Here is a 13,425-nt window from a genome sequence, read left to right as displayed (position 1 = left end):
AAAAAAAAATTATACATTACTATCTGACAAGGAGATCCTGATCTTTCACAGATTACAAAGATTTATAGAAATTTCATTACAGACAGAGGTTGACAAAATTTGTTATTTATTGTTAATTTCCCACTCCATAATAACCCAAAAATGCAAACTGACTGCAACAAAATTAAGCAGAAAATTAAATGGCCCTAGGTCATTGTATGTGAAGAGAAGCACAGAATTCATTCTCTGGTTGATCTATAGTGATGTTCTCTCTAATTTACTGAGCATGCATCGATGAACCTTGAGTCAGCTTTGTGACACTTGTACAATCAGCAATCAAAAATGAAGCAATTTACAGAAGAATGTCTCATTTACCCAAGCAGGACTGCATATTTGAGCAGCACCAGCTCTGCCTTGATTAATAATGAATACACCTCAGACAGCAGCAGAAGGGCAGAAAAGCAGCTTTAGACTTTGTCTTCAGTGACCAATGTTGTCAGTTAGCTCCAACATAGGGAGAAGTGAATCTCCCTAAAATAGCGAAACAAACCAAGGAGAGAAAGGGAACCCATGCCTTCCTGTTTTACTGACAGATGGCTCCACAGATTTGGAACAAATAGTGGGAAGCTGTTACCCTTCTGCAATAGCATTTTATGTTCTAAGCTCTGGTTTTGAAGCAACTGCAAACACCAGAGAATAGAAGGTTGAAGTTCAATAATGTAAAAATAATTGAGTTTCTTTCCTCAGAATTCCAATTTCCCATGAACGATTTCCAGAGATGTGGATTCATATTCAACAATTAATACATTAAGTCTTGCAAAACCAGTAATGCAACCATTGTCAGGATTATCAAATAACAATTTTAAAGTCCAACGTTTACAATTTTATAACCAGTTTCCAAATCCTAAAACTGAATATTCATTTTAGTGTTTCCACCATCCTCTCCCCACCTCACCCCCCCCCCTATACAAATAAAGATTTATGCAAATACGAATATTAGTTTGGCTTATGGCAAGCCTTCAAATAAATGAGTTCCCCCTACTGCACGCCCCAATACTACATAGTGATGAATTGACGAACTTATTAATGTTCAAGTATGGGTAGAAGTGAAGCAATCAGAGCGTCATCTTCCACATTGGAATGTTTGCTCAATTTATTGGAAAAACTGGTTGAATTACTCGTGGCCTCAAATAGTTGTAAGTCACAATTTATTGAAATTAGCGATCGAATAAAAGTTCTCTTTCTCACATCTGAAAAACAGAAGTTATTTTAAACAAACTTCCTCAAGATAGCTCAGCTAACCTTCCTCATTCTCTAGATCGTGCTTGTTAACGATTCTAATGGAAGGGGGGGTCCTTAATTAATCTCCAAAATTACGTCCCCCCCCCCCCCCCGAAACTTTCATCCTGGTGAGAGAAAAGTGCACCTCTGTAGTATGCAAATACGTCGAGCAGCACTGGAATTAGAATTGACCTGTGTGTCAGCTTCCGAACAGAATTAATAAACGATAAAGTCCCAGAATCGTTTCTAACTGTGAAATTATTTTAATAGGTTGCAGAAGCATACAATTCCCATTCAAATTAAGTTACGAACGAAACTATTCTTTCCCTACAGTTTTTGACATTCGCAATTACATGCTCATAGATTCTGCAGCGCTACAAAGTTAGATGAGCAGCAACTCAACAAAATAGAGAGAGCCAAATTCCGATTTTTGCTAATGAGCTCCCCCAATAATTTCGGCCTCACACTAGACGAGACAGCAATGAGAGGAGAGCATTGAAGTCAAGCTAACAGGTGCTTCACCAAACTCATGCCAAAACATATTCTCAGACTTTCCGCATATTTTTGCTGATATCAATCATTGGATTCCCCAAGAATGCATGCGCCGGCTCGACGCGGTGGGAATCCAAGTTTCGGGTAAAGTTAGATGAGTTTGCGCGGCTGTTCTCTCCTACCTGGATCCCGGGTCGCTGACGGCAGCCCGACAGTTCCTGCTCCATATGCAGGCTGCCCTTGGAGTCCCTGCAGCTGAACATCTCTCCCCGCTCGACTTCCTCCTTCCAATGCGCCGGCCACGCGCGCACACCCTCGCGCTGGGATTGGTGGAAGAGCCCCAGGCTCGCTCGCGACAGATGCCCTTTTTGCCGAGCGCTGGGACGAGGCACCCGGGGTGCCTCGTCGTGCCGCGCTGGGTGTGCGCGCGGGGCCGGAGCTGCGGCGGTGTCAGCGCGGCGGGCGTGTTGACATCGTGGAAGGGGCAATGGGGAAAAGTGGACCCCCCCCCCCCCACCACCACACACACCCCCCCCCCAGGCTGTTATTCCAAGAATGAGGAACAGTACAGAAGTCGAAGGTTGTACCGTCAGCCATGTCACTTCATGTTTGCGCAAACAGTCAGTTTCGAATGACTTAAGATAGCACCACATTTATTAAAAGTGACCAAATTTCTTTCCCCACCCCTGACCAAAACACCAGATCAATTGTAGCAGGTAGGAATTCTACTGTAATTTTTTTTGGCCTTACTCCTCAATGAAAGAACTGTTTATTTTCCTCTAATGTTTCATTGGCTTCAGTGTCAGGATGTGATTATTCTTTATTTGCAGGGGGTTCTATATTTGATTTGATTATTCTTGAGAGGTGATACTTCAAAGATAAGTTTTATTTCCACACCCTATTTAACATTTATTGTTTCATTTAAAACAAATGCTAGACGTACTTCCCCATGAAGACGTCCATGCAGCAACTTCTTACCATGTCATTAGTTGTCATTTTCATTCATCTTACTGACTTGCTGCATACTGTACTCTCTAGTGGTGTAACTGATGTAGCCCCTTCATTCGATCCTGAAGGGCCAAGCAACTGATAATGATAATTCTTGAAATCAATGTCCCCCATCTTGCTTGACCTGGCCTTTGAGATCCCATAATAAAGCAGAAGCCCAGTACATTTGGAATCCAGTTGGCTTCAGCAACTTCAATCCATTTACCTTTTGGACTCCACTTTAGGCTTGATCAGTGACTAAGATCAAAACCACATCACAACATCTGCAATCTTCAGAGCAATACCTAATACATCACTCCAGATTGCTCCTGTCCAACTCGTCATTTCGCTGCCATTTCCATATTGGTGGCTGCAGGTGGTATAATCTTCTCTAGTAATAGTGGCACATCTAACCATTCAGCGTGCTCATGTCAATTAATTTCATTCTCCCATGATAAGTCCTACAGGTGATAGGATGATGTGGGAGGGTGAGTGACAGCTTCAGCAACACTGGGTCGAAATGGTCATCTAAATGGATTCTGAATATTTGGATTGTGAATATTTGGAGGATTCATTTTAAGTGACAGTGGGTAATTCAAGAAAAGGACCCTGATCTCCACACCCAAATTGCTGATCCACAATTAGATCTAGAAGTACACACATTCAAAGCAAACTATTTTAATGAATTTTATTGAATTAATTAATGTGAGATTTTTGTGGCAGATCCAATCATTTTAATGATTGAATTTCATCCATTTTTTTTAAAGAAATGAAATGGAAGGTATTGAATGATCATAATTGAGGAAAATTACTTGCTATTTTGAAATAATTTTATGCCAACTTTCAAGAACTAAGCATTAGGAAATTTGGATAAAGAAAGTTGTTTGAAAAAGTAATGGAATTATGAAATAAGTTACCAGAAAAACTCAACAGAATAAAAATAATAAATTGTACCAAGGTTCTCTTAAATGTTTTCCTCTGCTGCAGTAAGACAATTATCATGTATGATGGGTACATGAGATTTTTGCTTTCTTAGCTATTTATCTTATTTAAAAAAATCTTCTATATACTGTATATAAACTAATGACTTTTATTTTCAGTTTTTTTTCTGTTAAATAGGTCCTTTTAATTTATCTCTTACAAGTTTTTGAGATAAGATCCACTTTCTAGTTAACACACCATTTGTAGTCCATCTGTGGGATTCTTTACTGCATGACATCAACAAACACAGCCTATCTATTGAGAACCACAATGAGAAATTAGTTCACTTCGGGAAATGGCAAATGGCACAGATGTGGCAATTACTTATGCCTTCACCAAACTGTTGTGCACTTGACTGAAAATAACAATGTGATTAGAATGAAATATAGAACCCCCTGCAAGAATAAAAGTTTTGGCTCTGGCATTGCCAGAAATGTCAACAAAAATAACAGATGAAGAAGTTAATCAAGAAATTCTAATCAGTCATTATTTTACCAAGCTAATTCAATGCAGCTATAAAACTTGCAAAAATGGTAACTCTCAAAAAGAGCAAGACAAATCCATGCTGGCTCTTCATTTGATTCCTAGTCATCAACAACAGATTCCCAATGTGTAAGACAGGACCTGACAGAGGTTTATTGGGAACAATGAACGTAGAACATAGAAATCTACAGGACAGCACAGGTCCTTTCACACTTTTTTGCAGTTCCATGTACCTATCTAATAGTCTCTTAAAAGATCCTATGGTGGCTGCCTTCAACATTCTTGCCGGCAGCACAATCCATGCACCCATCACTCCCTGCGTGGAGGAGAGTAGACCAAGTTCACTCAACCTATCCTCATAAGGCATGCTCTCCAATCCAGGTAAATCTTCTCTGGATCCTCTCTATATGAACTGAGCACAATATTCTCAGTGCTGTTTAACCAAGATCTTATACAGCTGCATCATTACCTCATGCCTCTTGAACACGATCTTACGGTTAATGAAGACCAACACACCATTCTCTTTCTTAACAACATTATCAGATTATGTAACAGCTTTGAGTGTCCCATGGGCATGAAGCCTTAGATCTCTCAATTCTTCCACACTGCTCAGAGTCCTCCCATTAACATCGTATTCTGTCTTCAAATGTGACCTATCAAAATGAACTATTTCACGTTTCTGTGTTAAAGACCACCTGCCACTTCTCAGCCCAGTTTAGCATCCTATCAATTTCCCTTTGTAATATCAGACAGCCCTCCAGACTATCAAAAACAACACCCACTTTCCACAGTATTACTAAATGGTTCTTTCACTTGCTCATCCAGGTCATTGATAAAGTCACAATGAGGTGGGGTGCCATGATTGATCCCTGTAGAACAGCATTGGTCATTGATATTGATGCAGAATGTGAACTAATGACAGTCACCTTCTGCCTTGTCTGGGTGTGGTGGAGCACAGTACTGTGGACATGTCTGGGAATGTCCTCACTGGGCTGGGCAGGCTCCTCCCCATAAGATCCCCTAATAAAGGATGAGAGCCCGAGCCCCTTCCCTTGGATGTGAGCCAGCAGCATGTAGAGGCACGCCTGGGTTTTTTGATTAATAAAGCCTTTGACTGCTTGCTTCGTGTCTGCAAGATGGTCATTGATTGCGCTACACTGGGTAAGACAACTCTGTATTCACAATGTAAGGCCTCCTTCAATTCCATGCCTTCTTACTTTCTGAATGAGCTTTCTATGGGAAACTTTATCAAACGCCTTACTGAAATCCTTTTACACTACATACACTGCTCTATCTTCATTAATGTATGTAGTCATATTTCAAGGTTCAATTTATTATCATAGTAATAAGAGTGTCATATTACATGAAATTTATTTTTACCTATTGCAAGGCAGTCAGATTTACCACCAGCAGGAGTTCCCTAAGTTCCCCTTACAGTCAGACTTGCAGTCTAAAGAGAGAGAAGCAAAAGAGAGTCCCCCCAGAGTCATCGAGCGTCTGTAAATTCCCCTCCAGCACTTCTGCAGCCCCCGCAGCCACACAGAGTCCAGTCCAAACTATTGGCAACCCCACTCCAGACCCACACCTTCGACACAATCAGGAATCCTTCAGTGCTCTCGGCACCTCCTTGCACCCCGGTTCCGATACTTCGCAGCTCTCCAGCCAGTTTGATCCAGTCTCCAGCAGTCCGCAGCTTCCACAGGTTCATCTCCTCGCCAACAGCAGCCCACCGCATGCACTTGTCCCCCAGCTGCACAGCTCCCTCACTGGTCTGCCACCACGGTCACCAACCTCGTGGGTCGTCTCCTCCACTTCTCCCTCTCAGACGGGGGGGGAGATGATCTTCCTGTCTTCTGGTGCCCTGCTCCAGTCCTCCGCTTTCCCCAGAGTCTGCAGCCCCTTTAATCAGGCTCATGAGTCATGGCCTTCTTCTGATGAAGCCATGCTGACTATCCCTAATCAGATTATACCTCTCTAAATGCTAATAAATCCTGTCTCTCAGATTCTTCTCCAACAGCTTTCCCACTACTGAAGTAAGAATCACTGGACCATAATTTCTGGTTATCTCTACTCCCTTTCTTGAACAGAGGAACAATATTTCCAACCCTTCAATCCTCTTTTACTTTGCCTGTCCCCAGTGACAATGAAAACATCATCACCGGTGCCTCAGCAATCTCCTCCTTCGCTTCCCATTGTATTTTTGGGTAAATCTTGTTTGATCTTGGAGAACCATCTAACTGCATTCTTTTTAAAACTATATAGCAGGCTCGATGGGCCATTTTTGGTCTACTCCTGTTCCTACTTCCTATGTTCCTATCCTCTTTCTTAAAGCTATCTACATATTGTGTCAGGAAACCTTCGTGAACTCACCTAAAACATTCCATTCCAAATCCTTCTCTCTTAGATGGGGCCAATCAATATTAGGAAAGTTAAAATTATCTGTCTCTACAACCCTATTAGTTTTGCATCTTTCCAGAATCTGCCTTCCTATCTGCTCTTGATGTCTCTGCTATTATTGGGGTGTCTATGATATACACACAGTAAGTTTATTGCTCCCTTCCTGTTCCTGACTTCCATCCATACTTGCTCAGTAGACAACCACTTCTTAATTTAGCATAGGGGCTCCAAATTTGTAGAAATAAGGAATACAACTTTGAATCTCAGTATGCCATCTTTCTAATGTTAATGAAACATCGGATTTCCACATTATAGCAATACATCACCTTACTATTACTAAAGTTAATTTAACAAATTTCATTTGAGAATCTGACAAAGGTAACTTGGGTATAATACTTTCAAAATTTCCTAACAGTAATAATTCAGGATTTAATGGAAAAGTCACACCAGTGACTCGTTGTAAAAACTTACTAATGGAAACCCAAAAAGGATTAACTTTCGAACAAGACCACAGAGAATGAAGAAAAGTTCCCACTTCTTTACCATATCCAAAACATTGATCTGATAAATTTTGTCTCCATTTACTCAATTTCGGAGGTGTAATGTACAACTAATGTAAAAAATGATAGTGAAGTAATCTATATCTTACATTAGTAGTATTACACATAACTTCTTTACATAAATCTTGCCAGACCTATTATTATATCTAAATCTTGTTCCCATCTTTCTTTTGAATTAAACAAACCTACTTTAGGTGTTTGTTCTTGTAACAAGATATATGCTATTGAAATATTTTTTTAATCATTCCATTCACTATAATTTGCTCCAAATTTGTAAGATTCTTTAAATTCATGTCAGATCCCAATTTCTCCCTCAGATAAGCTCTTAATTGAAATTAACAAAATAACGTATTTCAAGGAATACCATGATTAATTATTTTTGGACACAGACTGGGAGATTGCTTTGTTGAGCACCTTCGCTCTGTCTGCTGCAATAGTGGGAATCTCCCAGTGGCAACCCATTTCAACTCCCACCTCATTTCTTGTTGACACATCTGTCCATGGTCTCACACACTGCCAGACTGAGACCACCCACAAATTGGAGGAACAGCACCTCATATTCTGCCTGGACATCTTCCAACCAGATAGCATTAACATCAACCTCTGGTTTCTGTTAGCACCTCCCCCATTGTCCATCCCTCCCCTTCATCTCCTCTCCTCTCCCTCTGTCTCCTTTCCTCCAGCTCTGCATTCACAGAACCACCCCACCTTCCCCCTCCTGTCCTCTATCTATGACCAATTATCACTTTTTGCTTATTGGCTTATACTCCTCCTTCTTGAGCGATTTTATTCAGATGCCTACCTGCTTTTTGCTCATATGTTGAAGAAGGCCTCAGACCCAAAACATTGATTATATATCTTTACTTGCTGAGCTTCTCCTGTAGTTTTGTGTTATTACTACAATCACAGGGCTTGCAGACTTTCATATTTCACCCCTAGATCTATCCTGACTCTGATGCTGTTAGTGTGGAGCTTACATATTTTTTCTGTTACTGTCTGGTTTTCCATATATCCTCCAATCTAATAAGGAGTAGCTTGTTGTTAGGCTAATTGCCAACTAGATGTCACCAATGTTAAAATTAGATTTCAGTTTAGTCCAAAAGTGACCCAAGGAGCTGAATTCCAAAGATGATATGATAATATCTGCCTGGAACATCAAAATGGTATGGTAGGTGGTGTAGTATCAAGGAATTCAGATAAAACTGCAGTCAATAGGAATCAAGCTTTGAGTCTTGCCAAACATTAATGAAGATTATAATTACAAATGTTTAAGTCATCCCTTTGGGGACAAATAATGTCCTATTCAGCTGGGTTAAAATTATGTACAAAGGAAAAATTATAACTACTGAATAATAGGATTAAAGAAATTGATAGAGTATATTCAAGGATGTCTAATGCTGATATTTATAAGGAAAGGGTAGAACTTCAACCACAGCATGATTTACTTTTAACATACCCTATTGAAAGCCAACTTCTTAAAGTTAAAATACAGTTTTATGTACACTGTATAAATCAGTCAAATTATTAGCTGATCAATTAAAATCGGATAAGTCCAAAAGACAGATTACTAAAATTTGTAAAAAAGATCATGTGGAAATTAATAAGACATTTCAAGAATTCTATTCTGATTTATGTAAATCTGAGATTCCTGACAATTTTGTCTCTATGGATAGATTCCTGCAATGGTTGAATATCCCTAAAATTTCTCTAATTATCAACTTTTATTGGAATTTCCAATTTCAGAGTTGGAAATTTTGAAACCAAGTTCCTCCCTTCAGTCTGGAAAAGTGCCAGGTCCGGATGATTATACCAGTGAGTTTTTAAAATATTTTGGTAGTATACTTACCACTGACTTTGTCAGGTATTTAGTGATTCTAATCCTTTTAGAACCTCGCCATAGACATTTCATGAAGTGTCAAATTCCTTAATTCCTAAAAAGGACAAAGAACCTACTGATTGCACTTTCTATAGACTAATATCATTACTGAATGTTGATTCTAAAATTCTTTTGAAGATTATAGCTAATAGATTGGAAAACATTCTTCCTTGGAATATCTTTATAGACCAAACAGGATTTATAAAAAAATGATTAATGAATATAATTTATTCCCCATCGCTTAAAATTCCAGAATGTGTCGTGTTGTTAGATGCAAAAAAGGCTTTTGATAGAGTTGAATGGAAATATCTATTTGAAGTTTTGAAAATATTTAATTTTTGTCCAGATTTTATCTCTTGGATAAACTTGATTTATCAAGATCCACCCTCTGCTGGAATTACGATTCATCAAAAATCTTCACTTTTTAGGTTATTTCGAGGAACTAGACAGGGTTATCCTTTTAGTCCTTTATTATTTAATTCAGTTTTAGAACCCCTAGCAGTAGCACTTCGGGATTTCAGTGACATTCTGGGAATTAATAGAGGAAATGGAATTCACAAAGTATCTTTTAGTATATATTTCAGATCCTGAGAAATCTATTACTCCAATGTTGCCTTTGCTTTCCCAATTTGGTAGTTTTCCTAGCTATAGATTGAATCTTCATAAGACCAAATTATTCCCAATAAACATGCATGTACCTGTTTATAATCACACACCTCTTAGAATGGTTACATATCATTTTACCTATCTTGGGGTTAAAATGACCAAAACATTCAGATTTCTAACTTTCTTCCTTTGATAGATTATGTGAAACAATGGTCTCCATTGGCTTTATCTTTAATCGATGTAGAGCTCGTCGAAAGAATCAATGACTTGTTGATCCAAACCAAGGCTTTTATTAGCAAATGACAGGAGCTCTTCACAGGTGGCCGACCAGTCCGGGATGATCTGACTTGGCTAGGGACACAACCCTTTAAGGCCCAGACAGTAGGCGTGGCTAAGCTCTCAGCCAATCACTGTAAGCACAGTCTAGATACTGTAACTATATACACTATATACCTTGGTAATAGATCTGTACTATCACATTCGGTCCATATTAATGCTACTATGATGATAGACTTACCTAAATTTTTGTATTTATTTCAAGCAGTCCCAGTTTTTATTCCAAAATCCTTTTTTGATAATATTGACTCTAAAATATCTTTTTATATTTGGAATAAAATTGAGTTAAATTCCATCTGCAGAAATTAAAGAAAGATGGTGGTATGGGTTTATATAATCTTAGACTATTATTGAGCAGTTAACATCCATTATATTATTTTTTGAATTTACTATTCTGATAAATTTGAACACCCTTATTGGGTAGATTTTGAATTGAATTCTGTGCAGTGGCCTCTTTATTGGGAGCAGCTCTTCCTTTTATACTTTCCAAGATTAGTAGGTATACCTTGAACCCAAAACTTAAACATACATTGCAGATTTGGTTTCAATTTCGGAGGTTCTTTGACTTCAAAAATTTGAATTTATCTAGTATCATTCTTCTTAATTCTTTTTTCACCATTTATAATTGATCAAGCCTTCTCTTTTTGGAAAGTTAAAGGAATCATCTCTTTTTCAGATTTGTTTATAGATGGTTGCTTAATGTCTTTTGAACAATGATCCAATAAATATAATATACCTATGTCACATTTTTTTAGATACTTCTAAATTAGAAATGTTCTAAATATTTTACTGCCTAACTTTCCAATATTGTACTAACTGGATTTGATTGATACTTTTTTCATTTGAAAAATTAAATAATTGGCCAGGACAAAAAAGAAGAGGGGTAGTTAAAGGAGTGGCCCAGGGAATGCTGACACAGGGAAGGAATGGAGCTCTGAGGCTTGGGCTCAAGAGGCTTCAGCAAGCAAAGGCTGAGAAAGAGCTTGCTTGCTACTACAGAGGTACAGCCAGGTGAAGTAGTATAATCCTTTAATTTAATTTAGATAATGGAGTCAGCTAGGGCAGTGGATTTCTCCGGTTGTGGAATGTGGGAAATCTGGGACAACATTCTTGTCCCTGGTGACTACACCTGCAGAAACCAAGTTAGGAAACTAGTGCTGGAGTTGAATGAACTGCAGATCTTGAGGGAGTTTCATGGAGACAGTCAGCCTTAAAAGGCAGGAAGCAGTTAACTGGGAGATTTTCAGTTGAGGGAAGAGGGAGATGCAGACAGTGCAAAGTACCCCTGTGGCCATTCCCATCAACAATAGGTATACCGGGGGAGTGGGGGGGAATGGGCCATGTGAAAGACTTAGACAGATGTGTTTTGGTTGAGCACTCCATGAAGAGTATCTAAAAGATCATTAGAATCTCAAAAGTAAGATTTTTTTTCATTAAAAATGGATAAAGCAAATTCAAAGAGACCAAGGCAACAGAAAACAAAAGCCAAGGATGTTTCTACTCAGCCAGGAACACTGAACAAAAGCCCGAAAGGAAGTGGCATAAAAGTGGCCATGGGACCGGCAGAGCCCAGCAGTCAGGACAAGAACTATATTATAACTTGAGTAGCCTATTTCCAGGTATTGAAACTGTACTGAGGGACGTGTCTGAAAGAATGACTGAAATTAAAGAAATAATTGAAGACTTAATGCAAAGAAGGACCCAAGCAGAAATAGGCTTGTTAAATAGACAAGATAAGCTAAAAGCTATGGAAAAAAAGATGCAAAGTAATGGGAAGATCTGCTGGACAAGATCGACCACGTGGAAAATTTTAGCAGATGAAACAATGTTCGAATTACTGGACTGAAAGAAGGGATCGAGGGAAGAGATCCACTTAACTGCTCTGAAGCATGGATCCTGAGAATGCTGGGAGAAGACGATTTTAGAGAAAAATTACATATTGAAAGGGCTCACTGGACCCTCAGACCAGAAGAGTCAGCAAATCAACGATCACAACCAGTCCTGGTGAGACTTTTGAGATATGTCAAAAGACAAATTGGCCTGACTTTTTTCTTATGTTACTCCTATTTCTGATAGATATGAATCAGAAGTGGCTTCTATATTTTAGTCAAGCCCTATTTTGAAGAGATGTTGGATAGATAATTTTAACACTTTGTCACCTATATTGAATATTGGTTTGCAACCTAACCCATTGACTGCTCTTTTTGGAATTATAGTTCTAGAGGTGGGAACTTGTCCCACTTCTATTATTATTGGGTTGTGACCTTTTCTACATAGTTGGCTAGAAGAGCTATTTTATTTAAATAGCAAGATTCTAATCCACCTACTTTGACTCATGGATCTCTCAAATTAGAGAAAGTTAGGAGTCATACATTTGTACTTCTGTTAAATTTGATGAGAATTGGCCACCTTTTACAAATTATTTCTGCATGAATTAGTTAGTATAATTATTTTCCCTTCTGGACTCTACTTAATTTTATTTCTTTTTTCTCTTTGTTGGTGAAGACCAGATGATTAATTTTTATTAATAAATTCTCAGGATAGGCTGTCCAGTCTCTTTTTTTCTTTTAGATTAGGTGGGGTTTTATTTCATAACATTTTTCATTTTTTGAAGATTTCAGTTTGAGGAGATGAGAACATATTTGTAAATTGTGGTGTAATCCAATATGTTGTATCATAAGATGTCATATAGTGATATTTTTCCCTTCTTGATTATGTACTCTTGTTCTCTTCATGTATTGTTTACCTATAATATGATTAATCAAATGATTGAAAAAGAAAGAATTATTATAATTATAGAATTATAGTTTTACAGCATGGAAACAAGACCCTCAGCCCAATTTGCCCATGCTGACATACTTTTTAGCCATGTTAATCTCATTTGTGTGCATTTGGCAAATATGTAAACCTTTTCTATCTATCATGTACCTGTCTAGATGTCTTTTAAATGCTGCAACACTTCCTCTGCAGCTCATTCAACATAACCATCATCAATGGCGATAATCATAGTTTGATTTCCTTTGGACTGTGTCTTCGATCCAATTATATTTAACTTCATTAGTGACCTTCCCTTCATCATAAGATAATAAAGTAGTGTTGGCTAATGTTTGAACTGTTTTACCTCTTGAGAAAATTAAATAGCCAATAACTAAATACAGTAACACCTGAACAACATTCAATCTTGAGCTGATAAATAGCATATAACATCACAGCGAGCCAAGGTTATCCATGATAAGAATATATTGTGACAATATTCAACAACTCCTCCATTTATCAGTCAAAGCATCCTTCTCCAGTGGTGTGTTTGATTATTCACCATCACGAACTATAAGATATGGAGGACTGTTGAGCGTTGATCTGACCAACTATTTAAGGAATTTCTTAGCTCTATATATTTTTATTGTTTAGGTTGTGGTCTTTTTGCCAGGTTGGATTCTCAATTTTTGT

The 13,425-nt window shown here is 38.2% G+C and overlaps 2 protein-coding genes across 10 annotated transcripts in view; one reads left to right on the top strand and one right to left on the bottom strand.

The window, feature by feature from the left end:
- The window catches only part of ikzf1 (IKAROS family zinc finger 1 (Ikaros)), a 92,799-nt gene extending 90,600 nt beyond the window's left edge, over nucleotides 1-2,199 (bottom strand). Inside the window, exon 1 of one of the 4 annotated variants that reach the window (XM_069912106.1) lies at nucleotides 1,935-2,199. The gene's annotated coding sequence lies outside the window, so the exon portion shown is untranslated. The remainder of the gene's footprint in view (nucleotides 1-1,934) is intronic. The other 3 variants (XM_069912081.1, XM_069912100.1, XM_069912091.1) reach the window with 3 other exon arrangements.
- LOC138749986 (uncharacterized) overlaps nucleotides 1-13,425 on the top strand; it is a 139,434-nt gene that overhangs the window by 96,888 nt on the left and 29,121 nt on the right. Inside the window, exons 1-2 of one of the 6 annotated variants that reach the window (XR_011349004.1) lie at nucleotides 1,059-1,175; nucleotides 8,904-8,972. The exons of 2 other annotated variants lie outside the window; for them this stretch is intronic. The gene's annotated coding sequence lies outside the window, so the exon portion shown is untranslated. Of the gene's footprint in view, nucleotides 1-1,058; nucleotides 1,176-2,130; nucleotides 2,469-8,903; nucleotides 8,973-13,425 lie in introns of those variants that run through there. 3 more of the 6 variants (XR_011349000.1, XR_011349005.1, XR_011349006.1) reach the window with 3 other exon arrangements.

Source organism: Narcine bancroftii, chromosome 1 (assembly GCF_036971445.1).
Source record: "Narcine bancroftii isolate sNarBan1 chromosome 1, sNarBan1.hap1, whole genome shotgun sequence".
NCBI classification, from domain to species: domain Eukaryota; kingdom Metazoa; phylum Chordata; class Chondrichthyes; order Torpediniformes; family Narcinidae; genus Narcine; species Narcine bancroftii.
This window is presented reverse-complemented; position numbering and strand designations above follow the sequence as displayed.